Genomic DNA, 26,430 nt, shown 5'->3' with positions numbered 1-26,430 from the left:
AGTATGTATCCATGGTTGCCTAGCTTTCTGGGCAGAAAAACTGAGAAATACAAAAAATTGGCCTTTCCTAGGGAAAAACAGTGGGAGCTTTGGAATAAGTGGGTGAGTCTCAGATATTTTGTGCACGTTGAATTTTGTTTTTACCATTATGTGTGTTATGTTTTCCTAAAAATGTAATATCAGTTAAAATATGTTCCTCTGATTTCAAGACAAATATTGCACTTTGCCAGTCTGCCTTCTGAAGGTGTATACAAATGCTACCTATTGGCCAAGATGCTTTGCGAAAACCTCCAGATACTTCTCCGATTGCTGACACCTGCTCCCGGGCCCCTGGGGCAAAAGGCATGCACTTCTCCCCAGTGACTCTCTGACATAGGCTGCAGGGTAGCTCACCTAGTTCTCAAGTTCTAGCATGAATAGGAAGCACTTGGAGATCTCAAGTAAATAGATTCCTGTGCCCCTTCTCCAGATTCCAGAAGTTCAAAATCAGTAGCTCTGGGTGAGACATATGACTCTGCATTTTTCTTCTTTTTAGAAATTTTTAGTTAAGGTTTTAAAAAAAATTTTAATTCCAGTATAGTTAACATACAGTGTTATATTAGTTTCAGGTGTTCAATATAGTAATTCAACAATTCTACACATTACTCAGTGCTCATCATGGTAAGTGTGTTTTTAAACCCCCTCAACTATTTCTCCCATGTCCCACCCATGCCCCACCTCCCCTCTGGTAACCATCAGTTTGTTCTCTGTAGTTCAGAGCCTGTTTCTTGGTTTGTCTATCTGTCTCTCTCTCTTTTTCCTTTGCACATTTGTTTTTTAATTCCGCATGTGAGTGAAGTTATATGGTATTTGTCTCACTGACTTAAATTTCTCTTAGCATTATTTCTTCTAGCTCCATCCATGTCTTTGCAAACGACAAGATTTCATTCTTTCTGTGGCTGAATAGTATTCATTTATATTTTTTCCTTATTTTTTATCCATTTTTAAGACTTTATTTATTTATTTGACAGAGATCACAAGTAGGCAGAGAGGCAGGCTCTCTGTCTCTACAGAGAGGGGGGGGGGGGGGGGGGGGGGCGGGGCGGCGAGCAGGCTCCCCGCTGAGCAGAGAGCCCGATGCGAGGCTTGATCTCAGGACTCTGGGATCATGACCTGAGCGGAGGGTAGAGGCTTTAATCCACTGAGCCACCCAGGTGCCCCTATCCATATTTTCTTTATCCAACTATTGATGGACACTTGTGCTGTGTCAATAGTTTGGCTATTATAAATAATGCTTCTGTAAACACTGGGGTGCATGTATCCCTTTGAATTATTTTGTATTCTTAGGGAAAATAGCTAGTAGTGAAATTGCTGGCTCATAGGATAGTTTTATTTTTAATTTATTGAGGAACCTCCGTACTGTTTTCTATAGTGGCTACACCAGTTTGCATTCCTACCAGTGGTGTATGAGTGTCCTTTTCTCTGTCTGCCTCCTTGCCAATACTTGTTGTTTCTTGTAGTTTTGATTTTAGCCATTCAGACAGGTTTGTGATGATATCTCAGTGTAGTTTTGATTTGCATTTCCCTGTTAAGTGATGTTGACATCTGAATGTCTTCTTTGGAGAAATGTCTATTCATGTCCCCTGCCCACTTTTAACTGGATTATTTGTACTTAGAATGTTGAGTTGTATCCCTTCTTTATAATCCTTTATCAGATAAGTCATTTGCAAATATGTTTTCCATTCAGTAGATTGCCTTTTAGTTTTGCTAATTTTTTGCTTTGCTGGGCAGAAGATTTCTATTTTGGGGCACCTGGGTGGCTCATTTGGTTAAATATTTGACTCTTGACTGCAGCTCAGGTCATGATCTCAGTGTCCTGAGGCTAAGCACCATGTCAGGCTTTGTGCTGAGCATGGAACCTGTTTAATATTCTCTCTCTCCCTCTCCCTCTGCCTTTCCCCCGACCAAGCCATGCACTCTCTCCTCTCTCTCTCTCCCATTCTCTCTCTCTCAGAAAAAGAAGTTTTTTATTTTGATGTAGTCCCAGTAGTTTATTTCCTTCAATTTCTCTTGCCTCAGGAGACATTACTAGAAAAATGTTGCTATGGCCAATATTACAGAAATTACTACCTGTGTTCTCTTATAGAATTTTTATGGTTTCAGGGCTCACATTTTGGTCTTTGATCCATTATGAGTTTATTTTTGCATATGGTGTAAGAAGGTGGTCCAGTTTCATTCTTTTGCATGTAGCTGTCCTGTTTTCTCACCACTATTTGTTGTCCCTTAGTTTCAGCTTGTAGACTGGGAAGAAAACTCACCTTATTTTGAGGATTTTCGTGAGATTCAAAAAAGCATTAATAGAGATAAATTGCAAATTATAAAACCCTATACAGACATATGTGACTTAATTTTTAGATAGCTGTGTTTGGGGAAACCAGTGGTGTAGAAAGACCCAGTTCCTGCCCAGCATCCATCTGTACAGAGAAATAGGAAATAATCATAGTCTAGGAATTAAGAGATGTGGTTTCTAGTGCTAATCTTCCCAACTCCTTAGCTGTGTAACTTTGGATATGTCACTTAACCTCCCCACACATTTTTTTCTGCAAGAATCCTTTTTCTTTGTTTGTTTTGAGTGTGTTCTCCCTCACCCACAAGAATTCTTATTTGCATTTATTAAGCACGTACTATGCACTAGGCAGTGTACTAAGACTTGATACACATTGTCTCACATAATCATTGCAGCAATACTTTCAATACTCTGCTTTTCAGTGGCGTCTACAGGTGAGGAAACTTCACCTTGGAGATGTTTAAAAGAAGTTGAAGAAGTTGTCCAAAGTTAGCTCTACAGCTGATAAATGGTCTAGACTAATTCTGACTAGAGCTGCTGACTCTGCAGCCCTTGGCCTAGGCCAGTTAGCAACCACCTCCTATCTATGAAATATAATTTTCTGGTCCATTTCAGGAGAGATCTTTTTAATACCCATTGAGTCATTAGGGCCCATTGCAACTGAGCTACATTTCTTTCTGTTATACAATCCTGTTCATGATCTGGAATTGCTAGGGAAACTATAGGTAGAACACTAGGTTTTTTTGTTTTGTCTTGTTTTGTCTAAAGCTGATTGTATCGTCTTTGATATTTGGCTCCATAAGGCTCCAAAGAAAAAGAAAAAAAGAAAGTAGTCCCTTTAGGCTTTTGAACTTGGGAATGTATGAGAACCCCACAAAGAATCACACTGATGGGAAAGACAACTGTTAACCCCCAGCCCCACCCCAGAGTTTCAGAGTACATTGTACTACACTTTGTGTTATCAAGGGCAGGAAGGATAATGAGATTCAGTTAGTAAAATGCCCCAACAGTTTTTCAGCTGAGCTGCGGTGAGGTTTTGTTTTGTTTCTTTTCCTTTTCCTCTCTTTAGGGTAAGCTATAGACTGATCGTGTGGGATGGCTTAATTCCTGCCTGCATTCAATTGAATTTTAATCACATTTCTCTGTTTACTTGCTGTTCATTTTGCAATGAAATAAGGTGTCCCTCTTCACACTTCAGCACTTAAAAAGGAAGAAATTGTTTGGTGAGGACAGAGATGCACTTTAGTGTTCAGAGAATGTTAGCAGGCTCAGGAAACGTTCAGCCTCATTTATACACAAGGGTGAGAAATTCCACACTGTTTATATTGTGGCTTTGGGGACTGTGTTTGCAGAGATAAAACAAGACCATGTATTGCACCACAGCTCAGCAATTACCGCAGCAGCCCACCTGCACCCCTGGGATTTTCTAGAACAAACTGAAGCAGTCCACTGGGAGTAAGAGGAGAGGGATTTGGCTCTTCTTTTCCACTTAGAACGCAGCTCAATTCACGGGCAGCCAGATGCTTGTATAAATATAAAAACAAAAACTCTTGGGTTGAAGTTATTTAAGAATAGTCTCATGTTATTTCTTGCAAGAAGACCAATACACATGGATACCACACTCCTGCTCTTCTCAGAAAATCCAGGGAAGTTTAAACTCAGGTCGCGTCTTGCCTCCATTGATGTTAATTCGTCTGTAGGTGAAAGGGGCCATGGCAATGTCTGGATCTATAAAAGAGACAGAGTCAGAACAAAGCTGTGACTGTGGAAACATTCCAGTGGAAGGAAAGGCACAGCACTGAAGTGTTTTAGACGAACTGAATGCTTGACCACTGAAAATTATATTTCAAGCAGGGGAGTCTTCAAAGCTTTTAATCATTGCTTGGGTCTAAAAATCAGCTTCTGAGCCCCTGTGTTCCTTATGGATCATGGAAAGAGGTGCTGAGGACTGGAGAGAAGCTGACCCTTTAGAGTGAGCCTGAAGGATAGAAGTGAGGACAAATGTCTAGCTCACAGCTAGCAGCATTAGGACAAGTCATCAACCACAGCAAATTATAGGCATGAGAAACTAGTGGTTGAGTAAAACCTTTAGAGGGTCAGGCCTAAAATGGGACCAACCTAGGTGTTCTAAGTGGGTTACTGTCAAGTTGGTGGCACAGAGCGCTATCAACTTGATCAGCCCTTTCAACTTGCACACATACAGCTGTCCAAGACAGTAAGTCAGCCCCGGAGCTCTGGGTTGAGATGGGTTTTAGAACCCATGATTATTGTCTGCATTTAATCCCTGATTTCTTTTTCTTCCCCTGGGGATTGGATAGCTCTTCTTTCAAGCTTTCAAAATACAAATTGTGACCAGTCACATTCTTTTTCTGGGAAATGGGATCACGTCTTCTGAGCCTACCTACCAGACCGAAGCTATTTCTATGATCAGAAGTTGCTTTTTAGCTCTCTAAGGGTTACCATTATCAGTAACACTAGGGTGAGGTTGATATTAGTGACTTCCATGTCGTTTTCGCGTTCCTTCCTTATTGAAGGAGTGAGGAAGAAAGGGCGAAGTGCACTCTCTGGCAGAGCACGCTCATTAAACCAGGCTCTAATGAGGGTCCCGATTACAGATGAGAAAGAGAAAAGCACAGTGAACACAGCATGTCAAAGACCTGGGTTCAATTTTGGGCCTTCATCTAATTTGTTAGGGAAACTTGAACAGGTGACTTCATTCCCCTGAGTCTTAGTTTCCCGATTTATGAAACAAGATAAAAATGACAGAAATACCATTTTTACTCCCGAGAGCAATGATGGAAAACTAGAATGTAATTAAAAGTTTCTCTTTCTGTGTTTCTCTCTTTTTAAGGCTCAAAATATGTTGGCAGGAACATAGTGAAGTATATTTCTTTCTGGACTAAATTAAGGAAGCACCTTGATATATGTGCAGGATTTCAGGAGTGATCTCTTTTATTAGCATGAATGAGTAGAATATACAATTCCCAAGTACCTCTCTCTACTACCAAACAAAGAGTACTTGTGTTTGGGGGTGTGGGTTAATCTCCCACAAGGAGGCATTATCTGCTAATTGTCACAATTACTATAGTGCTGAAGTCTTTGGTAAATAGATGAGAGTTATAACAATAATATTGGCAATACTTAATAATAAATAGACACTTAAACTCTTATAATGGAAGAAACATGAAGATCTTATTTAGACTTAACCACTAATTGAGCCCTTGTCATGTATCGGGGACTAGGTTGAGCAGTCTGTATGCAGAATTTATTTAATTCTTACCATAGTAATGAGATCAACTATTACTATAGCCAGCCTCCAAGATTCTACAGTGATTCCCACATGCAACTATGTAGCAGCCAGCAGCAGTCATGTGAGTCCACCATCTTGGAACTGGAACCCCCAGCCCCAGTAAAACCTTCAGCTGACTATGGCCCCAGTCTACATCTTGATGGCAGCCTCATTAGAGACCTTAAACCAGAACCACCCAACTAAGCTGCTTCAGAAATCCTGCGTCCTTGAAAACACATAAAATAATAGAAGTTTATTGTTTGAAACCACCAAGTTTAGGGATAATTTTTTATATGACACTAAATAACTAATATGCCATATTATATGGAAATGTAAACAGAAGCATGGAGAGGTAAAATAAGTTGTCCAAACCATAATCCTAGGAAACACCAACTTAAGCACAAATCTAAGCCATCTGGCTCGCAGTCACTATACCCTTGTTTGCTTTTCACAGGGGAGAGGATGACCATAAGAGCCTTATGCTCACACTTTAAACACATATCAGGAACCTACAACAAAAATCACAATTCTAATAAATCGTTGCCAATTCTAAATAACTGTCCTAATTATCCTTATTAACAAAAATATATTTGAGCTTTTGTAATATTTATAAACTGGAACTCTTAAAAATTTGGCATGGACAGCTCATGCAACACATATTTCTATCACATATTTCTCATCTTGAGACTGCCCCCATTTTTCCAGATTTATTGACAACTTCACTTTGAGTCTCCTCAACAGTCCTTTCTCTTAAGGGCTCACTCGGGTCTTAAGACCCAATGTAAACCTTAAAAAAATTAAGCGATGTCTTGAATGAATTCATGGATAATGTTCTTTCTTGGTTGCTTCTTCCTGATCATTTTGGAGGCCATTTCTTATCCTTTTATTTTAACTATTAACTAAAAACTCTCCAAGTCCTAGTGAACTGATTTATACTGATCAGAAAATCAAAGATTATTCTATGAACTGGAATACTAGTGTTTTAATTTACAATAAAAACCCAAAAATCAAAATACTATATTCTACTCTTGATGGCACACCCTTACCTAGGAAATAAAGTTAGTTTTCAAAAGGTTTCATGGGACAAAACAAAGTTTTGGTTCTTTTATGACCTGGAGAACTATCTCACTAGGCCATATAAAACATTTCTTGTTATTATAACCCTATCACCTTTTACCCTTGGGCAGAACTTGTTATTATGTTACACATTTTAACTCTATCAGGCAAGTTTCGGAACAACTAAGTACAGCTACCTATACACCACTTAGAAACCAGTCAATACAACCTGATGATCTGCCTTTGTTACCTTGGCTAGATTTGGGAAACACTGAAGGCTCCTAACAACAATATTTACAAATATCCTGCTAATTCCTGCAGTTGACTGATGTCTTTCATTTTGTGTTTAGTTCTTACTAGTTGCTTTCAAAGAAGGTAACCGTTTTATGGTCTGTTTCCCAAAATCAGGACCTGGAGGAAATCTTTGTGGCACCCTGTTGGTTCATACTGTTTGCAGGAGCTTCCCAAGGGTAATCTGAAAACAGCTCCCATAGTCACAAGGCAGGGAGATACCCAAGAAGGAGACAAGTCACTCCAGGTTGGTAGGTGTCAGTTTGAATAAGTAAAGGGAAATTATATGCAGGGCTTGTTTTGAGTGGCAGCAAGACGAATGGATCCCTACACCCACCCAACAAATCCTAAGTTTATAAAGAGGCTATAACTAGGGTCAGTCTCATAAATTGTGCAGGTAGTCTTAACATCCTATCTCAAGGTTTTGTCCCTTGATCAGTCTCTGAGAACAGAAAAGGCAAATAGAACCCACATTTCAAGGACAGAGGAGGGGTTGGGGAGCCTCTGTGTTCCCAAGTCTAGCTCATGGGTCAGTCGGTGGTCATGGGTTTTTTTGTTGTTTTTGTTTGTTTTGTTTTTTGTTTGTTTGTTTGTTTTTAAATTGGCTCCCAATGGATGGAGCCCAATGGAGGGCTTGAACTCACAACCCTGAGATCAAGACCTGAGCTGAGATCAAGAGTCAGATGCTTAACTAATTGAGCCAGAGTCACCCAGATGCCCTGGCAGTCATGTCTTTTTGATGATACTAACCAACAATCCCATTTTCAACTGATTACATGAAGAAGTATCCTGTCTTCTACCAGCTCATCTCAATGAAAAAGGAAATCAATTGTATGTTGGCTTTTATGAGAACCCAAACGTTGCCAGCAAAAATCTCAACTTTTATGAGGATAGAAAGAGCAACAGGCACCTATATTAGTAGGATTATTCTGACACCATACTGCTCAACCTATACATTGCCTAAAATCTGTATCATTAAAATGGCAATTGTTATTGAGTATCTTTGTATCATTTGCTATGCTAGTGATTTTGCATGTATGATTACCTTTACTCTTCACAAAAATCTGCATAGTAAGTTAGAAATCCTTATTTTTTTCAAATGAAAAAATTTGAAGATTGGAAAGATAAATGAATATGTCCTCAGTCACAATGATAGAACATAATGGAATTAAAAGAATCTATGTTGCTCTGACTTTAAGAAGTAGGTTCTTTCTACCATACCACAAACCTGCCTTACTTGTATAAGGCTTTACTGAGTTATTTATTTATTTATTTATTTATTTATGTCCAAAAGGATATTTTATTTTATTTTCAGAAAGATATTTTGAACTACTGTTTACTTTTCACCCTTTACCCGGCAAAGACACTAGTGTAACTAAAAAGTAAGTAACTACTAGCTGACGATAATTTCCCATATTGATATGACATGGCATTTGTCATATAGTCATTTCCTGCACAGAATGACATGTGAGTTAAACAGCACCCTATGAGTTAGGGAAAATTACTGCCATTTTGCAAATGAGGCTTAGGCTTAGTATGAGTCTCCTGCTTTATCCAAAGTCGTTCAGTTGTCTAAGTCACTCTCCCGGGTGTGGTAACTAAGTCTTTTGTTCATTTCAAAATACTATTCTGCACTTCTTTCAGACTCTTCTACCACCCATTTTCAGCTTAAAAATGAAATATGCTGCAGGTGAATATTTTGATTTTTTTAGATTTTTTTGATTTAGGAAAAGATAGAGAAATATTTAGGTATAACAGGTTATTTCATGGGCATCATGAAAAAACGTTAAAAAATAACATGAGAATATAGGGTTCTAGGTCAGGTGAATGGGAGGGCTGGGTAGGCAACTGTCGACTAAGACACAAGTGATGCTGTCAGGGAGAAGGTGAAGTTCTTTGCTTATACCCATTTCCTTAGTTCTCTTAAAGCTCTTTGAGTTAGATCTAATTTTCTCGTTTTGTAAGTAAAGAAATGGAGGTTCAGAAAATTTAAGTAACGTGTTCTTGCCCAACTTTGCAGACATTCAAAGGCAAAATCAGGATTTGAACCCAGGTCTCTGTGTGTCTAGAATTCCTGCTCCCTCTACCACACCTTTGAAGTAAGAGGAAGACTGGATGGACCACCAGCTTCTCAATTTCACCTTAGATTTTATCTGAATAAAAACATGATGTTCCTTCTTGAAAGCACTTAGTCATTTTGTGCTATGAGCATTCTTTTAGAAAATTTGTTTTAAAAGGTAAGGAGGAAAGAAGAAGAAAAGTTAGAAAACTTTGTTGCTACAGAGAAGTTGCGATAGAAGTATTCTTTCCTATTCTTTCAAGGGAAAAATGAAGTATTGTGTTGGATACATTTGAAGCTACTTTTGCACATCAAGAGAGCCTTCAATTCTGCTTCAAACAGTGAATGTCTTTTTTCACATTAGTAGAAACAGATTCTGATCACAGATCTTTTCATGTCTTTAGTTTCTTCTTTCTGAACCATGCACAAACTGATTTTGAAATTCTAAAAGCATTCCAAATAGAAGAGGTCTCCATTGCACATAAACTACCACAGGGGTGGTTTCGGGTTCTCATTCCATTAGCTATCAAGACTAGAATATAAGATGTCATCTTGCAGGAATAGGTCTGCTGATTCAACAGTGACTGCTTGGTTGTTTTCTCATCTATCATACACTGTTGTGGTTGTCATATGGCAGTGCATCTTAAAATCCCTTATAATATACACAAAATTGCACAACTAATGATAGTATATTAACATAGGATCTTACTAAGTACAACATAAACCTAATTCTCTTTTTTTTTTTTTTTTTAAGATTTTTATTTATTTATTTACTTGACAGACCGATCACAAGTAGGCAGAGAGGCAGGCAGAGAGAGAGAGGAGGAAGCAGGCTCCCCACTGAGCAGAGAGCCCAATTGGGGCTTGATTCCAGGCCCCTGGGAAAATGACCTGAGCTGCTTTAACCCACTGAGCCACCCAGGTGCCCCTAAACCTAATTCTCTTTTATACAACTAGTAAAGTGGAAATATTTAGTCAACTTACTGTTTGGTAATTGGAGGTTTGAAGAAAACAATACTTTTACTTGTACTGACAAATTTAGGCTCTGAATGCAGGATGAATGGATGGATGGTTGGATGGTTTGATGGTTGGGTGAGAAGGGAAGAAATGACATTTGTTAAGCATATTTTATGTTTCAAGCATTATTCTAGCATTTTATGTTTTTCTTAATAAATTGGTGTATTTACTGATAGCTGAATCCTAAGTGGTAGCCCACAGGTAATGTTCTATTTTAGATATGAATCTCAAATAACCTTTCCAACCAAGATGTGAAATAAGATATTCTTGTGGTACTTTATCACTGTAATGTTCATGCATGTAAATTTGATCCCCCAAAGAATGATATTTAAGAAGGGGAATTTTGCAAGTTTAATATATTATGTTTTTGTAATGCTTTTAGAAATATACAGTTAGATTCTAGCCTCCATGATGATTTCCCCTGCTACGGTTAGGAAAAAAAGATGTCTGTGTGTGTGTGCGCGCGTGTATCTGTGTATGTGTGTATTCATGTGACGTGAACTATTCTGTATGGTCTCCAGAAAATTAGGTTGTCTATTTCTTCATGCAATTGGGAAAAAATAATCATATCCTTGGGCTTTTTTGAGGCAACTGATAGTCTCAAAGTCACATTGTCAAAATAGGATGCTCCTGTCAAGGCTGACAGTTGTATGGGGAGGAGAAGGTGCCTATTACCATTAGTACTGCTGTTACTCATTTATAAGTGGCGGCGGTAGTAAAGAAGCTATCACTTATTGAACACAATAAGTGCTAAAAATAGTCCAAATATTTTGCATCTATTATGTCCTGTTGATAAAAACAAAAAGCTAAGGCAAAGAGATTAAGTGATTTATCTGAAGTGACACATATAAAAGGAAGGAAGAGAAAGCCAAGAATAATTTCAACATGTTCTCTATCTTCACCTTGGGCTTTGGAGTCAGGAATCTTTTAGTTAAAGCAACTGAAAATCCAACTCCAATTCATTTATGCAAAAATGAGGAATTATTGATTCATGTATTTGAAAAATCAAAGGTCACTGTATCTTCAGGCAACGCTGTGTACAGGAGCTCAAATGGCGCCTCTCTTCCGGCTCTCACCTCCCCATCTTCTGGTGTCTTTTTCTTCTCTGTTGTCTTTATTCTCCAAAAGACAAGATAGCCACCAGCAATTTGAAGCTTATATTTTATCAACTAAGTTGAAACAGTGGAAACAGTATTTTTACCCCAGTGGTTCCAGGGTCAAGTCCTAGAACTGAATGTCATTGGCCTGCCTTGGCTCACATGCTCATCTCTCAGTGACTAACTGGACTGTGGGTGAATGTTCTGATTGGCTAAGCTTAGGCGGTACACCCAACCCATCCCATGGGTTAATACCAGCGCTGCACAAGCCAAATGAACTAAGACTGGGAAAAGATTGTTTCCCCAATGAAAACAATGTTGTTTTATCAGATGGGGGAAAAACACAGACAAACAAAGATCATAGATGTCTGCTATAGCCACTTAGACACGGAAACTGCCATCTCTCAGACGTGAGACACCGGGGAACAGCCCCATCCCTGTAGCTGGGTGGCTCAGTCACATTCATCTGGAGTCATCATCTCAGTTGGTCATCTACTTCCTCCTTCAGGATAAGGATTGAAAAGCTTCCAAATGGCAAAACGTACAACTGGAAAGCATCTTTTTTTTTTTTTTTTCCAAGTTCTTCACACCTTTATTCAATTTATTAACCTCATACCTATTGTTTTTTTTTTTTTTTTAGATCAAAAACTTTTTTTTTTTTTTATTTCCAGCATAACAGTATTCATTATTTTTGCACCACACCCCGTGCTCCATGCAATCCGTGCTCTCTATAATACCCACCACCTGGTACCCCAACCTCCCACCCCCCATCCCTTCAAAACCCTCAGATTGTTTTTCAGAGTCCATAGTCTCTCATGGTTCACCTCCCCTTCCAATTTCCCCCAACTCCCTTCTCCACTCTAAGTCCCCATGTCCTCCATGCTATTTGTTATGCTCCACAAATAAGTGAAACCATATGATAATTGACTCTCTCTGCTTGACTTATTTCACTCAGCATAATCTCTTCCAGTCCCGTCCATGTTGCTACAAAAGTTGGGTATTCATCCTTTCTGATGGAGGCATAATACTCTATCCCCAGGGGTACAGGTCTGTGAATCACCAGGTTTACACACTTCACAGCACTCACCAAAGCACATACCCTCCCCAATGTCCATAATCCCACCCCCTTCTCCCAAACCCCCTCCCCCCAGCAACCCTCAGTTTGTTTTGTGAGATAAAAAGTCACTTATGGTTTGTCTCCCTCCCAATCCCATCTTGTTTCATTGATTCTTCTCCTACCCACTTAAGCCCCCATGTTGCATCACCACTTCCTCATATCAGGGAGATCATATGATAGTTGTCTTTCTCTGCTTGACTTATTTCGCTAAGCATGATACGCTCTAGTTCCATCCATGTTGTCGCAAATGGCAAGATTTCATTTCTTTTGATGGCTGCATAGTATTCCATTGTGTATATATACCACATCTTCTTGATCCATTCATCTGTTGATGGACATCTAGGTTCTTTCCATAGTTTGGCTATTGTGGACATTGCTGCTATAAACATTCGAGTGCATGTGCCCCTTTGGATCACTACGTTTGTATCCTTAGGGTAAATACCCAATAGTGCAATTGCTGGGTCATAGGGCAGTTCTATTTTCAACATTTTGAGGAACCTCCATGCTGTTTTCCAGAGTGGCTGCACCAGCTTGCATTCCCACCAACAGTGTAGGAGGGTTCCCCTTTCTCCGCATCCTCGCCAGCATCTGTCATTTCCTGACTTGTTTATTTTAGCCATTCTGACTGGTGTGAGGTGATATCTCATTGTGGTTTTGATTTGTATTTCCCTGATGCCGAGTGATATGGAGCACTTTTTCATGTGTCTGTTGGCCATCTGGATGTCTTCTTTGCAGAAATGTCTGTTCATGTCCTCTGCCCATTTCTTGATTGGATTATTTGTTCTTTGGGTGTTGAGTTTGCTAAGTTCTTTATAGATTCTGGACACTAGTCCTTTATCTGATATGTCATTTGCAAATATCTTCTCCCATTCTGTCAGTTGTCTTTTGATTTTGTTAACTGTTTCCTTTGCTGTGCAAAAGCTTTTGATCTTGATGAAATCCCAATAGTTCATTTTTACCCTTGCTTCCCTTGCCTTTTGCGTTGTTCCTAGGAAGATGTTGCTGCGGTTGAGGTCAAAGAGGTTGCTGCCTGTGTTCTCCTCGAGGATTTTGATGGATTCCTTTCGTACATTGAGGTCCTTCATCCATTTTGAGTCTATTTTTGTGTGTGGTGTAAGGAAATGGTCCAATTTCATTTTTCTGCATGTGGCTGTCCAATTTTCCCAGCACCATTTATTGAAGAGGCTGTCTTTTTGCCATTGGACATTCTTTCCTGCTTTGTCGAAGATTAGTTGACCATAGAGTTGAGGGTCTATTTCTGGGCTCTCTATTCTGTTCCATTGATCTATGTGTCTGTTTTTGTGCCAGTACCATGCTGTCTTGATGACGACAGCTTTGTAATAGAGCTTGAAGTCCGGAATTGTGATGCCACCAACGTTGGCTTTCTTTTTCAATATCCCTTTGGCTATTCGAGGTCTTTTCTGGTTCCATATAAATTTTAGCATTATTTGTTCCATTTCTTTGAAAAAGATGGATGGTACTTTGATAGGAATTGCATTAAATGTGTAGATTGCTTTAGGTAGCATAGACATTTTCACAATATTTATTCTTCCAATCCAGGAGCATGGAACATTTTTCCATTTCTTTGTGTCTTCCTCAATTTCTTTCATGAGTACTTTATAGTTTTCTGAGTATAGATTCTGTGTCTCTTTGGTTAGGTTTATTCCTAGGTATCTTATGGTTTTGGGTGCAATTGTAAATGGGATTGACTCCTTAATTTCTCTTTCTTCTGTCTTGCTGTTGGTGTAGAGAAATGCAACTGATTTCTGTGCATTGATTTTATATCCTGACACTTTACTGAATTCCTGTATAAGTTCTAGCAGTTTTGGAGTGGAGTCTTTTGGGTTTTCCACATATAGTATCATATCATCTGCGAAGAGTGATAATTTGACTTCTTCTTTGCCGATTTGGATGCCTTTAATTTCCTTTTGTTGTCTGATTGCCGAGGCTAGGACCTCTAGTACTATGTTGAATAGCAGTGGTGATAATGGACATCCCTGCCGTGTTCCTGACCTTAGCGGAAAAGCTTTCAGTTTTTCTCCATTGAGAATGATATTTGCGGTGGGTTTTTCATAGATGGCTTTGATGATATTGAGGTATGTGCCCTCTATCCCTACACTTTGAAGAGTTTTGATCAGGAAGGGATGCTGTACTTTGTCAAATGCTTTTTCAGCATCTATTGAGAGTATCATATGGTTCTTGTTCTTTCTTTTATTGATGTGTTGTATCACATTGACTGATTTGCGGATGTTGAACCAACCTTGCAGCCCTGGAATAAATCACACTTGGTCGTGGTGAATAATCTTTTTAATGTACTGTTGAATCCTATTGGCTAGTATTTTGTTGAGTATTTTCGCATTTGTGTTCATCAAGGATATCGGTCTATAGCTCTCTTTTTTGATGGGATCCTTGTCTGGTTTTAGGATCAAGGTGATGCTGGCCTCATAAAATGAGTTTGGAAGTTTTCCTTCCATTTCTATTTTTTGGAACAGTTTCAGGAGAATAGGAATTAGTTCTTCTTTAAATGTTTGGTAGAATTCCCCCGGGAAGCCGTCTGGCCCTGGGCTTTTGTTTGTTTGGAGATTTTTAATGACTGTTTCAATCTCCTTACTGGTTATGGGTCTGTTCAGGCTTTCTATTTCTTCCTGGTTCAGTTGTGGTAGTTTATATGTTTCTAGGAATGCATCCATTTCTTCCAGATTGTCAAATTTATTGGCGTAGAGTTGCTCATAGTATGTTCTTATAATAGTTTGTATTTCTTTGGTGTTAGTTGTGATCTCTCCTCTTTCATTCATGATTTTATTTATTTGGGTCCTTTCTCTTTTCTTTTTGATAAGTCAGGCCAGGGGTTTATCAATTTTATTAATTCTTTCAAAGAACCAGCTCCTAGTTTCGTTGATTTGTTCTATTGTTTTTTTGGTTTCTATTTCATTGATTTCTGCTCTGATCTTTATGATTTCTCTTCTCCTGCTGGGCTTAGGGTTTCTTTCTTGTTCTTTCTCCAGCTCCTTTAGGTGTAGGGTTAGGTTGTGTACCTGAGACCTTTCTTGTTTCTTGAGAAAGGCTTGTACCGCTATATATTTTCCTCTCAGGACTGCCTTTGTTGTGTCCCACAGATTTTGAACCGTTGTATTTTCATTATCATTTGTTTCCATGATTTTTTTCAATTCTTCTTTAATTTCCCGGTTGACCCATTCATTCTTTAGAAGGATGCTGTTTAGTCTCCATGTATTTGGGTTCTTTCCAAACTTCCTTTTGTGGTTGAATTCTAGCTTTAGAGCATTGTGGTCTGAAAATATGCAGGGAATGATCCCAATCTTTTGATACCGGTTGAGTCCTGATTTAGGACCCAGGATGTGATCTATTCTGGAGAATGTTCCATGTGCACTAGAGAAGAATGTGTATTCTGTTGCTTTGGGATGACATATTCTGAATATATCTGTGATGTCCATCTGGTCCAGTGTGTCGTTTAAGGCCTTTATTTCCTTGCTGATCTTTTGCTTGGATGATCTGTCCATTTCAGTGAGGGGAGTGTTAAAGTCCCCTACTATTATTGTATTATTGTTGATGTGTTTCTTTGATTTTGTTATTAATTGGTTTATATAGTTGGCTGCTCCCACGTTGGGGGCATAGATATTTAAAATTGTTAAATCTTCTTGTTGGACAGACCCTTTGAGTATGATATAGTGTCCTTCCTCATCTCTTATTATAGTCTTTGGCTTAAAATTTAATTGATCTGATATAAGGATTGCAACTCCTGCTTTCTTCTGATGTCCATTAGCATGGTAAATTCTTTTCCACCCCCTCACTTTAAATCTGGAGGTGTCTTCGGGCTTAAAATGAGTTTCTTGGAGGCAACATAGAGATGGGTTTTGTTTTTTTATCCATTCTGATACCCTGTGTCTTTTGACAGGGGCATTTATCCCATTAACATTCAGGGTAACTATTGAGAGATATGAATTTAGTGCCATTGTATTGCCTGTAAGGTGACTGTTACTGTATATGGTCTCTGTTCCTTTCTGATCTACCACTTGTAGGCTCTCTCTTTGCTTAGAGGACCCCTTTCAAGATTTCCTGTAGAGCTGGTTTGGTATTTGCAAATTCTTTCAGTTTTTGTTTGTCCTGGAAGCTTTTAATCTCTCCTTCTATTTTCAATGATAGCCTAGCTGGATATAGTATTCTTGGCTGCATGTTTTTCTCGTTTAGTGCTCTGAAAATATCATGCCAGCTCTTTCTGGCCTGCCAGGTCTCTGTGGATAAGTCAGCTGCCAATCTAATATTTTTACCATTGTATGTTACAGACTTCTTTTCCCGGGCTGCTTTCAGGATTTTCTCTTTGTCACTGAGACTTGTAAATTTTACTATTAGGTGACGGGGTGTGGGCCTATTCCTATTGATTTTGAGGGGCATTCTCTGAACCTCCTGAATTTTGATGCTCGTTCCCTTTGCCATATTGGGGAAATTCTCCCCAATAATTCTCTCCAGTATACCTTCTGCTCCCCTCTCTCTTTCTTCTTCTTCTGGAATCCCAATTATTCTAATGTTGTTTCGTCTTATGGTGTCACTTATCTCTCGAATTCTCCCCTCGTGGTCCAGTAGCTGTTTGTCCCTCTTTTGCTCAGCTTCTTTATTCTCTGTCATTTGGTCTTCTATATCACTAATTCTTTCTTCTGCCTCATTTATCCTAGCAGTGAGAGCCTCCATTTTTGATTGCACTTCATTAATAGCTTTTTTTATTTCAACTTGGTTAGATTTTAGTTCTTTTATTTCTCCAGAAAGGGCTTTTATATCTCTCGAGAGGGTTTCTCTAATATCTTCCATGCCTTTTTCGAGCCCGGCTAGAACCTTGAGAATTGTCATTCTGAACTCTAGATCTGACATATTACCAATGTCTGTATTGATTAGGTCCCTAGCCTTCGGTACTGCCTCTGTTCTTTTTTTTGTGTTGAATTTTTCCGTCTTGTCATTTTGTCCAGATAAGAGTATATGAAGGGGCAAGTAAAATACTAAAAGGGTGGCAACAACCCCAGGAAAAAATGCTTTAACCAAATTAGAAGAGATCCAAAATCGTGAGGGGGGAGAAAGGGGATAAAAAGAGGTTCAAAAAGGAAGAAAGAAAAAAAAAGAAAAAAGAAAAAAGAAAAAAGAAAAGAATTAAAAAAAAAAAAGGAAAACACCTAAGAAAAATGTAAAAAAGAAAAAATATATATATTAAACTAGTAAAAAATCGTTTAAAAAGAAAAAGGTAACAGTTAAAAAAAAAAAATTTTACCCGAAGGCGAGGAAAAAAAAACAAAAAACAAAAAACAAAAAATGAAAAAGAAAAAAATTAAATTAACTGCAAGACTAAAAAAAATCACAGGGAAAAAGCCATGAGTTCCGTGCTTGGCTTTCTCCTCCTCTGGAATTCTGCTGCTCTCCTTGGTATTGAAACCGCACTCCTTGGTAGGTGAACTTGGTCTCGGCTGGATTTCTTGTTGATCTTCTGGGGGAGGGGCCTGTTGTAGTGATTCTCAAGTGTCTTTGCCCCAGGCGGAATTACACCGCCCTTACCCGGGGCCGGGGTGAGTAATCCGCTCGGGTTTGCTTTCAGGAGCTTTTGTTCCCTGAGCGCTTTCCGTAGAGTTCCTGAGGACGGGAATACAAATGGCGGCCTCCTGGTCTCCAGCCCGGAGGAGCCGAGAGCCCAGGGCCGCACTCCTCAGTGCGCCCTCCGAGAACAGCACCCAGTTACTCCCGTCTGCCTGACCTCCGGCCGCGCTCCGAGCTCTCCGAGCCTGCGACCAGTTCAAGGTAACACCGAGCTGTGAGCTTACTGTCGGCTCTGTCTTTGTAGCCGGCTTTCCCGTTCCAATACCCGCAAGGTCTGCGACACTCAGACACCCCTGATCCTTCTGTGACCCTGCGGGACCTGAGGCCACGCTGAACCCGTGTGGGCTTCGCCCCGGTTTAGCCTCTGGAGCGATGTCCCTCAGTGGAACAGACTTTTAAAAGTCCTGATTTTGTGCACCGTTGCTCCGCCGCTTGCCGGGAGCCGGCCCCTCCCCCCGGGGTCTATCTTCCCGTCGCTTTGGATTCACTTCTCCGCCGGTCCTACCTTTCAGAAAGTGGTTGTTTTTCTGTTTCCAGAATTGCTGTTCTTCTTCTCTTCGATCTGCCGATGGATTTTCAGGTGTTTGCAATCTTTAGATAAGCTATCTAGCTGATCTCCGGCTAGCTGAAGCAGTCTCAGCCTGCTACTTCTCTGCCATCTTGACCCTTCATCTGGAAAGCATCTTAATTATGTAAAATGACTCTTTCCCACAATTCACTAAAGCTTCCAGAATCATGAATTTGAAAGGGTGAGGACTGAGGTTAAAGTAGTTCCCACCAGGGAACAAACCAAAGATTATAATTACAATGGGTATTTGGCCAGTCCCAAAAGGTTTAACCATGAAGATTCAAGTCACATTCAAATCTTAACTGGCAGAAGGGCAGGATTTATTTAAGGGGTCTGATTAGTAGCTAGTGATGGAAAAATAATGTAGAAGTTGTTAAACAAAAGTTAATCTACTTTTATCCCATTTGTTTATCTGTATATTTGTTCTCCCTGATCTGGCTCACTCCTGCAATGGCGGCTTCTGAAGTTTATGGCAGCACATGGTTAAGGAAGGGGAGAGCGTTGGCAGCTAAACAAATGGCAGAATAATGATTAAGTGGAGAAACAGCTGGGTGCTGTAACATACAGATGAGGTGAGTGCATCAAAACCAGGGAAATGAACTCTATTTAATAGTCTCTATACTGCCATTTCTGGTGGCCCATTCTTCTGACTTTACAAGCCAGCTCTGCCACACTCAACTCTACCCAGAAAGAAATGCAGAGAAAGAAACATGCTCTACTTTTGCATAAATGGCCCTGAGGCTGCTTCTGACTCCCTATTTGGGAGCAAAAGCAATGCCAATACACCTGAGAGACTGGCTTTTGTGCCAAATCCTTCCTAGTCAAAAAATAAATTAATGGATGCTTTATCAACAAAAATTTAACTCCCAGGAAATAGTGAACATTAATAACCAAAAACTCTGATATCCTTGAAAAAACCAGAGATGAGGTGTCTTCCCTCAAAACATCCAGTCATTGTGGTTGTGTGATTGAAAGCCCCTGCTTTGTCACTATTTCTTCATCTCCTGCAGGGACATGTACTGCCACAGTATAATTTCTGGTACTTAAAAAGTGGGAATTACTTGCTATTTAATACTACTAGTCGCTGCCTCAAATTCCACTTTTATTCACTCTCAGCTTGAGAACAGGATGCTTTCTCTTTGTGTCACTCCTAGCAATTTCCAACCATAGACAATTTTAATATTTCATGGTTGTGTCATTATGGAACTGGCAAGCCCAGCTGCTGCCTCTTGGTGAGATAACTAGTTGTGTGTATGCTTGGGTTGTATTTTATGCTTGTCATAAAAGACACTGTTAACATTTCTTCCAAATTTTCAGGAATATAGTTAAGGCAAAATCACGTCCTTGCCACTCATAATTTCATTTATTCAATTTCCCTAGCATTCTTAGGAAGTAGGCATTCTTTACTATCTCTCCAACCCACAAATAAGGAGGGAGGAAACAGAGATTAAGTCATGTGACCATGGTTATATAGCAATGGCAGAGATAGGATTCAAATTCCGTTGTTCCTCAGGACAAAGCCCATACTTTTCCCAGTCTGAATCCCAGCCATCTTCCTTTTTCTAGTCATTTAGATTCTGAATGCCTTCAACTTATTTCCAGCCATCCTTGGATCAAAACCTGCTTTCTGGGTCTTTCTTGCTTAATGATACGGCCGTTACTCCTAGCACAGTCTTGAAATGGGACCTGTCCTGTTTATTCTGGGGATATTCCCATTTTAATACTGCTCAAAGGTCTAAGCTATTAGTCCCCAACATGGACGTGCATCACAATGACCTGCAGAGAGATTTCTGGGTTTGTTTTCAGTAGAGATGCCCAGCCTCATCCCTGTGAGATTGCTAACTCATTTTTATTGGAGCTAGAGAGGGTCCAATTCGTAGAACAGGCTCAGCCAGGATAGAATCACTTGTTTTAAAAAAAATCAAGGTCACTCTGTTGATTGTTTTTCCTTGCTGTGCATCACCTTTTTAGTTTCAACTATATCATTGTGTATACATTGTGTATTTTTGCTTTTGTTTCCTGTGGTTTGGGTGTTATATTCAGAAGCCATTGCCAAGACCAAGGTCTTGAATCAAGGTCTTGCCAAGGCCAAGTTTTCCTCTGTTTTTCTCATAGGACTTTTATAGTTTCAATTCTTACATTTGTTTTTGACCCATTTTGAATTGATTTTTGTTATTGTGTAAGATAGCAGTCCAGTTTAACCATTTTACATGCGGATACTCAGCTTTCCAACTCCTTTTGTTGAAGTGACTCTCCTTTCTCCATTGTGTGTTTTTGGTGTCCTTGTACAATATGCATTGGTTCCTTTCTGGGCTCTACATTTTTTTTTTAAATCTAAATTCAATTAGCTAACATATAAAACATCATTAGTTTCAGATGTGGTGTCATTTTGTTCCATTGGCATATATGTTTGTCTTTATGCCAATGCCAGTACTACACTATATCTTTGTAACATATTTTAAAATTAGGAAGCTTTTCAGTCATTTGTATATAGCAGTACTTGTCAATGTGTGTCCCTCCCCCGAAGAAAATAACTACTCAAACAGAATACTAAAAAGAATGAAGATTCTATGGTCAAATACATTTTAAAATAGTATATATTTTACCCTATTATATATGCATAATAGAATTCTGAAAAGAATAATAGAATTTTGCATAGTAGAATTTTGAAGTGAAAAAATCAGGAAACCTAGAGTTTAATCAACCTCCATGAACACTGAAACCTTTGTACCTTCAATACTTATTAACATTCCCCACACATAGTATTTCAGAAATACACTTTGGGAGCAAATCAATAGTGCAGTCTTTGTATCCAAAACAAAGTGATACAGATGTATTACAACTATAATATTCCACATTTACTTATATTTTCTTTACATATGTAGATAATATTTTCATGGACTTTAAGAGATCTTCCATGGTGGCCAGCCACATCTCCATTCATACTGCCTTTGAATATCTCTCTGACCAATACCATCATTTTTCCTGCTCCAAAATCACCATCGTGCTAATTTTTGTAATACTTTTTAAAAAATTTTTCTGATTATAAAAATCATACGTGTTTATTGCAGAAAATTTAGAAATTCCAGGAAAGTTAAATTAGGAAATAAAACCACTTAAACTCCAAAACTCCATACCCAGAAATAACCATTATTTGTATTTCTTTATTAATGCTTCCATTTCATACACTCATACGCACACAAGCAAATCAACCCACACATGCACCCTTATAAGAAATGGGCATTGTTATAGGCTGCAGTGTATTCCCCAAAATTTATGTTTTGAAGCTCCAGTCCTCAATGTGACTACATTTGGAGACACACCCTTCAGACAGGGGTGCAGACACAGAGAAAAGGCCATGTAAGGTAACAGCAATTAAGTGGCCATCTGCAAACCTCAGAGAGAAGGGTCGGGATAAACCACGCCTTTCAAAACCTTCATTCTGGACGTAGATCAGAATGATGAGAAAATACATTTCTGTTGTTTAAGCCACCCACTCTGTGGTATTTTGTTATGGTATCTATGGTAAACTAATATAGTAAACTAATACAAGAACATATTGTACATAACTAATTTTTATCACGTACTTAATATAGACCTCATCGTAAGCTATCAGTAGAATTGGTACAGTGAGTCATTCCTATTGTCTTCTGAGTGACAACTCTTTCTAGCTCTTTTCCTTCCTTTCTGATTCTTCCTTCATGTTCTCTTCTGCTGTTTATCCTTTCCCCCACAATATCTCAATATTTGGAGGATCCTAGAGCTGTATTTTGATCTTTTGCCCATTTACCCCCTTCAGTGAGTAACCTTATCCATGTTCCTGGCTTTTTACACCATCTGTACATGTATAACTTTCCAAATTTCAGTCTCCAGTCTGAATCCCTTCTCTAAACTCCTGACTTTTCTCCCATCATTCAATGCTTAAAATAATTTGTGTTTTATAGATGAGGGAATGAAAGCTCTGAGAGGTTAATTCACTTACCCCAGGCCTCAGAACTAGTAAGTGCAGGAACCTGCATCCAATTCTAAAGCCATCTAACTCCAAGGCTCCCTATATTATGTCTCTTCTCTAGCAAGGTGAACTTGTTTCCAATCATTAATATACAAGGCCATTTTGTTAATTCAGTTAACAAACTGAAAATTAACCGAATTAACAAAATGGTCTATATTGAACAGTCAGCTGCATTCCAGACTTTGTTCTAAGTGCTGAGGCCATAACAAGAAACAAAGCAGATCAAGGCTCTGTTCTAGGGATCTTATATTTTAATGGTGGAGACAGAACTTAAAAAATCATGAAAAAGTTAGATTTCAGGTAATAATAAGCACTATACAAATGTCAGTGGGAAATGGGGGGTTGGGAGGTAATATTTTATAAAGGTGGTGAGAGAAGGCATGTTTAATAAGGTAACATTTGAGAAAAACCTAAAAGAAGGCAAAATCAAGCAATAGAGATCCCCAGGTACAGGGACAAGCAAATGAAAGGACACAGATAATGCGGGACATGATAGGTGATAGATAGTAAGGCACTTAGATTTCACTGTGTATGAGTTACAAAGCCATAATCAGAAAAGGCATATTTAATATTTTGAAAGGAGCAAAATTTTATGGATTAGTCGATAAGGGGAAAGGGAGGGAAAGGGGCAACCAATTTGGAGGACATTGCAATAAGTTGAGAAATCATGGTGACTTGAAAAGTGATACAAGGACAGTCATGCTGATAAAGAAAAGAGTGGTTGAATTTGAGTCATATTTTGAAGGTAGAGCTTATAGAATCTGCTGAGGGGTGAAGTGAGTATGAAAGAATCAGAGATGAATGCATGTCCTTTGGTCTGGGAGCAAAAGACATGGAATGGAAGGATCAACTTCTGGGGGCAAGTCTTGAACTTAGTTTTTATGAATTAAATATTTATGTAGAGTTATCAAGTGAGCAACTTCAAGTTCAGAAGAAAGATCTAGGCTGGATAAAAAATAATTGAAGATAACAGCTTTCAGTCTTGTTAATTTTGGCCATTCTAACTGGTGTAAGGTGGTAGTTCATTGTGGTTTTGATTTGTATTTATTTCCCTGATGGCTAGTGATGTTGAACATTTTTTCATGTGTCTTTTGGCTATTTGTATGTCTTATTTGCAGAAGTGTCTGTTCATGTTTTCTGCCCATTTATCGAATGGATTATTTACTTCTTGGGTGTTGACTTTCAGAAATTCTTTATAGATCTTGGATACCAGCCCTTTATTTATGATGTCATTTGTAAATATCTTCTCTCATTCCATGGGTTGCCTCTTAGTTTTGTTGACTATTTCCTTTACTTTGCCAAAGTTTTTTATATTTATGAAGTCCCCAAAATTCATTTTTGCCCTTGCTTCCCTTGCATTTAAAGATATATCTTGAAAGAGGTCACTGTGGCCAATGTTGAAAAGGTTACGACTTATGTTATCCTCTTGGATTTTGATGGATTCCTGTCTTACATTGAGGTCTTTCATCCATTTTACATTTATCTTTATGTATGATGTAAGAGAATGGTGTGTCTCATTCTTATGCATGCAGCTGTCCAATTTTCCCAGGACCCTTTATTGAAGAGGCTGTCTTTTTTTCCATTGTATATTCTTTCTTGATTTGTTGAAGATGAGTTGGCCATAGAGTTGAGGGTCTATTTCTGGGCTCTCTATTCTGTCCCATTGATCTATGTGTCTGTTTTTATGCCGGTACCATACTGTCTTGATGATGACAGCTTTGTAATGAAGTCTGGAATTGGGATGCCACCAACTTTGACTTTCTTTTTCAATATTCCTCTGGCTCCTCGAGGTCTTTTCTGGTTCCATATAAATTTTAGGATTATTTTTTCCATTTCTTTGTAAAAAATGGATGGGATTTTGATAAGGATTGCATTAAATGTGTAGATTGCTTTAGGTAGCATAGATATTTTCACAATATTTGTTCTTTCACTCTATGAGCATGGACCATTTTTACATTTCTTTGTGTCTTCCTCAATTTCTTTCATGAGTACTTTATAGTTTTCTGAGACAGATTCTTTGCCTCTTTGCTTAGGTTTATTCCTAGGTATCTCATGGTTTTGGGTGCAATCGTAAATGGGACTGACTCCTTAATTTTTCTTTCTTCTGTCTTGTTGGTGTGAAGAAAGAACTGATTTCTGTTCATTGATTTTATATCCTGACACTTCACTGAATTCCTATACAAGTTCTAGCAGGTTTGGAGTGGAATCTTTTGGGTATTCTACATATAGTATTATATCATCTGCAAAGAGTGATAGTTTGACTTCTTCTTTGCCGATTTGGGTTACTTTAATTTCTTTTTGTTGTCTGATTGCCGAGGCTAGGACTTCTAGTACTATGTTGAATAGCAGTGGTGATAATGGACCTCCCTGCCGTGTTCCTGACCTTAGCAGAAAAGCTCTCAGTTTTTCTCCATTGAGAATGATATTTGCATTGGTTTTTTCATAGATGGCTTTGATGATATTGAGGTATGTACCCTCTATCCCTACACTTTGAAGAGTTTTGATCAGGAAAGGATTCTGTACTTTGTCAAATGCTTTTTCAGCATCTATTGAGAGTATCAGATGGTTCTTGCCCTTTCTTTTATTAATTTATTGTATCACATTGATTGACTTGCAGATGTTGAACCAACCTTGCAGCCCTGGAATAAATCCCACTTGGTCGTGGTGAATAATCCTTTTAATGTACTGTTGGATCCTATTGGCTAGTATTTTGGTGAGAATTTCCACATCTGTGTTCATCTAGGATATTGGTCTGTAATTCACTTTTTTGATGGGATCCTTTTCTGGTTTTGGGATCAAGGTAATGTTGGCCTCATAAAACGGGTTTGGAAGTCTTCCTTCCATTTCTATTTTTTGGAACAGTTTCAGGAGAATAGGAATTAATTTTTCTTTAAATGTTTGGTAGAATTCCCCTGGGAAGCTGTGTGGCCATTGGCTCTTGTTTTTTTGGAGATTTTTGATGACTGCTTCAATCTCCATACTGGTTATGGGTCTGTTCAGGTTTTCTATTTCTTCCTGGTTCAGGTGTGGTAGTTTATATGTCTCTAGGAATACATCCATTTCTTTCAGATTGTCAAATTTGCTGGCATATAGTTGCCTATAATATGTTCTTATAATTGTTTGTATTTCTTTGGTGTTAGTTGTCATCTCTCCTCTTTCATTCATTTTATTTATTTAGGTCTTTTGTCTTTTCTTTTCAATAAGTCTGGCCAGGGGGTTATCAATCTTATTAATTCTTTCAAAGAACCAGCTCCTAGTTTTGTTGATTTGTTCTATTGGGTTTTTTTTGGTTTCTATTTCATTGATTTCTGTTCTAATCTTTTATGATTTCTCTTCTCCTGCTGGGTTTAGGCTTTCTTTGCTGTTCTTTCTCCAGCCCCTTTAGGTATAGGGTTGGGTTGTGTATTGGAGACCTTTCTTGTTTCTTGAGAAAGGCTTGTATTGCTATATATTTTCCTTTCAAGACTACCTTTGCTGTGTCCCACAGATTTTGAACTATTATGTTTTCATGTTCATTTGTTTCCATGAATTATTTCAATTCTTCTTTAATTTCCTGGTTGACCCATTCATTCTTTAGTAGGATGCTCTTTAGTCTCCATGTATCTGGGTTCTTTCCAAATTTCCTTTGGTGATTGAGTTCTAGCTTCAGGGCACTGTGGTCTGAAAATATGCAAGGAATGATCCCAATCTTTTGAGACCGGTCGAGACCTGATTTTGTGACCCAGGATGTGATCTATTCTGGAGAATGTTCCATGTGATTTTTATCTCTCCTATTTTCAATGATAGCCTGGCTGGATATAGTATTCTTGGCTGCATGTTTTTCTCAGTTATTGCTCTAAATATGTCATGCCAGTTCTTTCTGGCCTGCCAGGTCTCTGTGGGTAAGTCTGCTGCCAATCTAATATTTTTACCATTGTATACAACAGACTTCTTGTCCCAGGCTGCTTTTAGGATTTTCTATTCATCACTAAGACTTGTAAATATTACTATTAGATGATAGGGTGTG

The 26,430-nt window shown here is 38.7% G+C and overlaps 1 long non-coding RNA gene across 1 annotated transcript in view; it reads left to right on the top strand.

The window, feature by feature from the left end:
• The window catches only part of LOC116579826, a 392,811-nt gene that overhangs the window by 216,247 nt on the left and 150,134 nt on the right, over nt 1-26,430 (top strand). Inside the window, exon 2 of the long non-coding RNA XR_004281435.1 lies at nt 18,879-18,984. This is a non-coding gene — a long non-coding RNA (uncharacterized LOC116579826). The remainder of the gene's footprint in view (nt 1-18,878; nt 18,985-26,430) is intronic.

This window comes from Mustela erminea, chromosome 1 (assembly GCF_009829155.1).
Source record: "Mustela erminea isolate mMusErm1 chromosome 1, mMusErm1.Pri, whole genome shotgun sequence".
NCBI classification, from domain to species: domain Eukaryota; kingdom Metazoa; phylum Chordata; class Mammalia; order Carnivora; family Mustelidae; genus Mustela; species Mustela erminea.
This window is presented reverse-complemented; position numbering and strand designations above follow the sequence as displayed.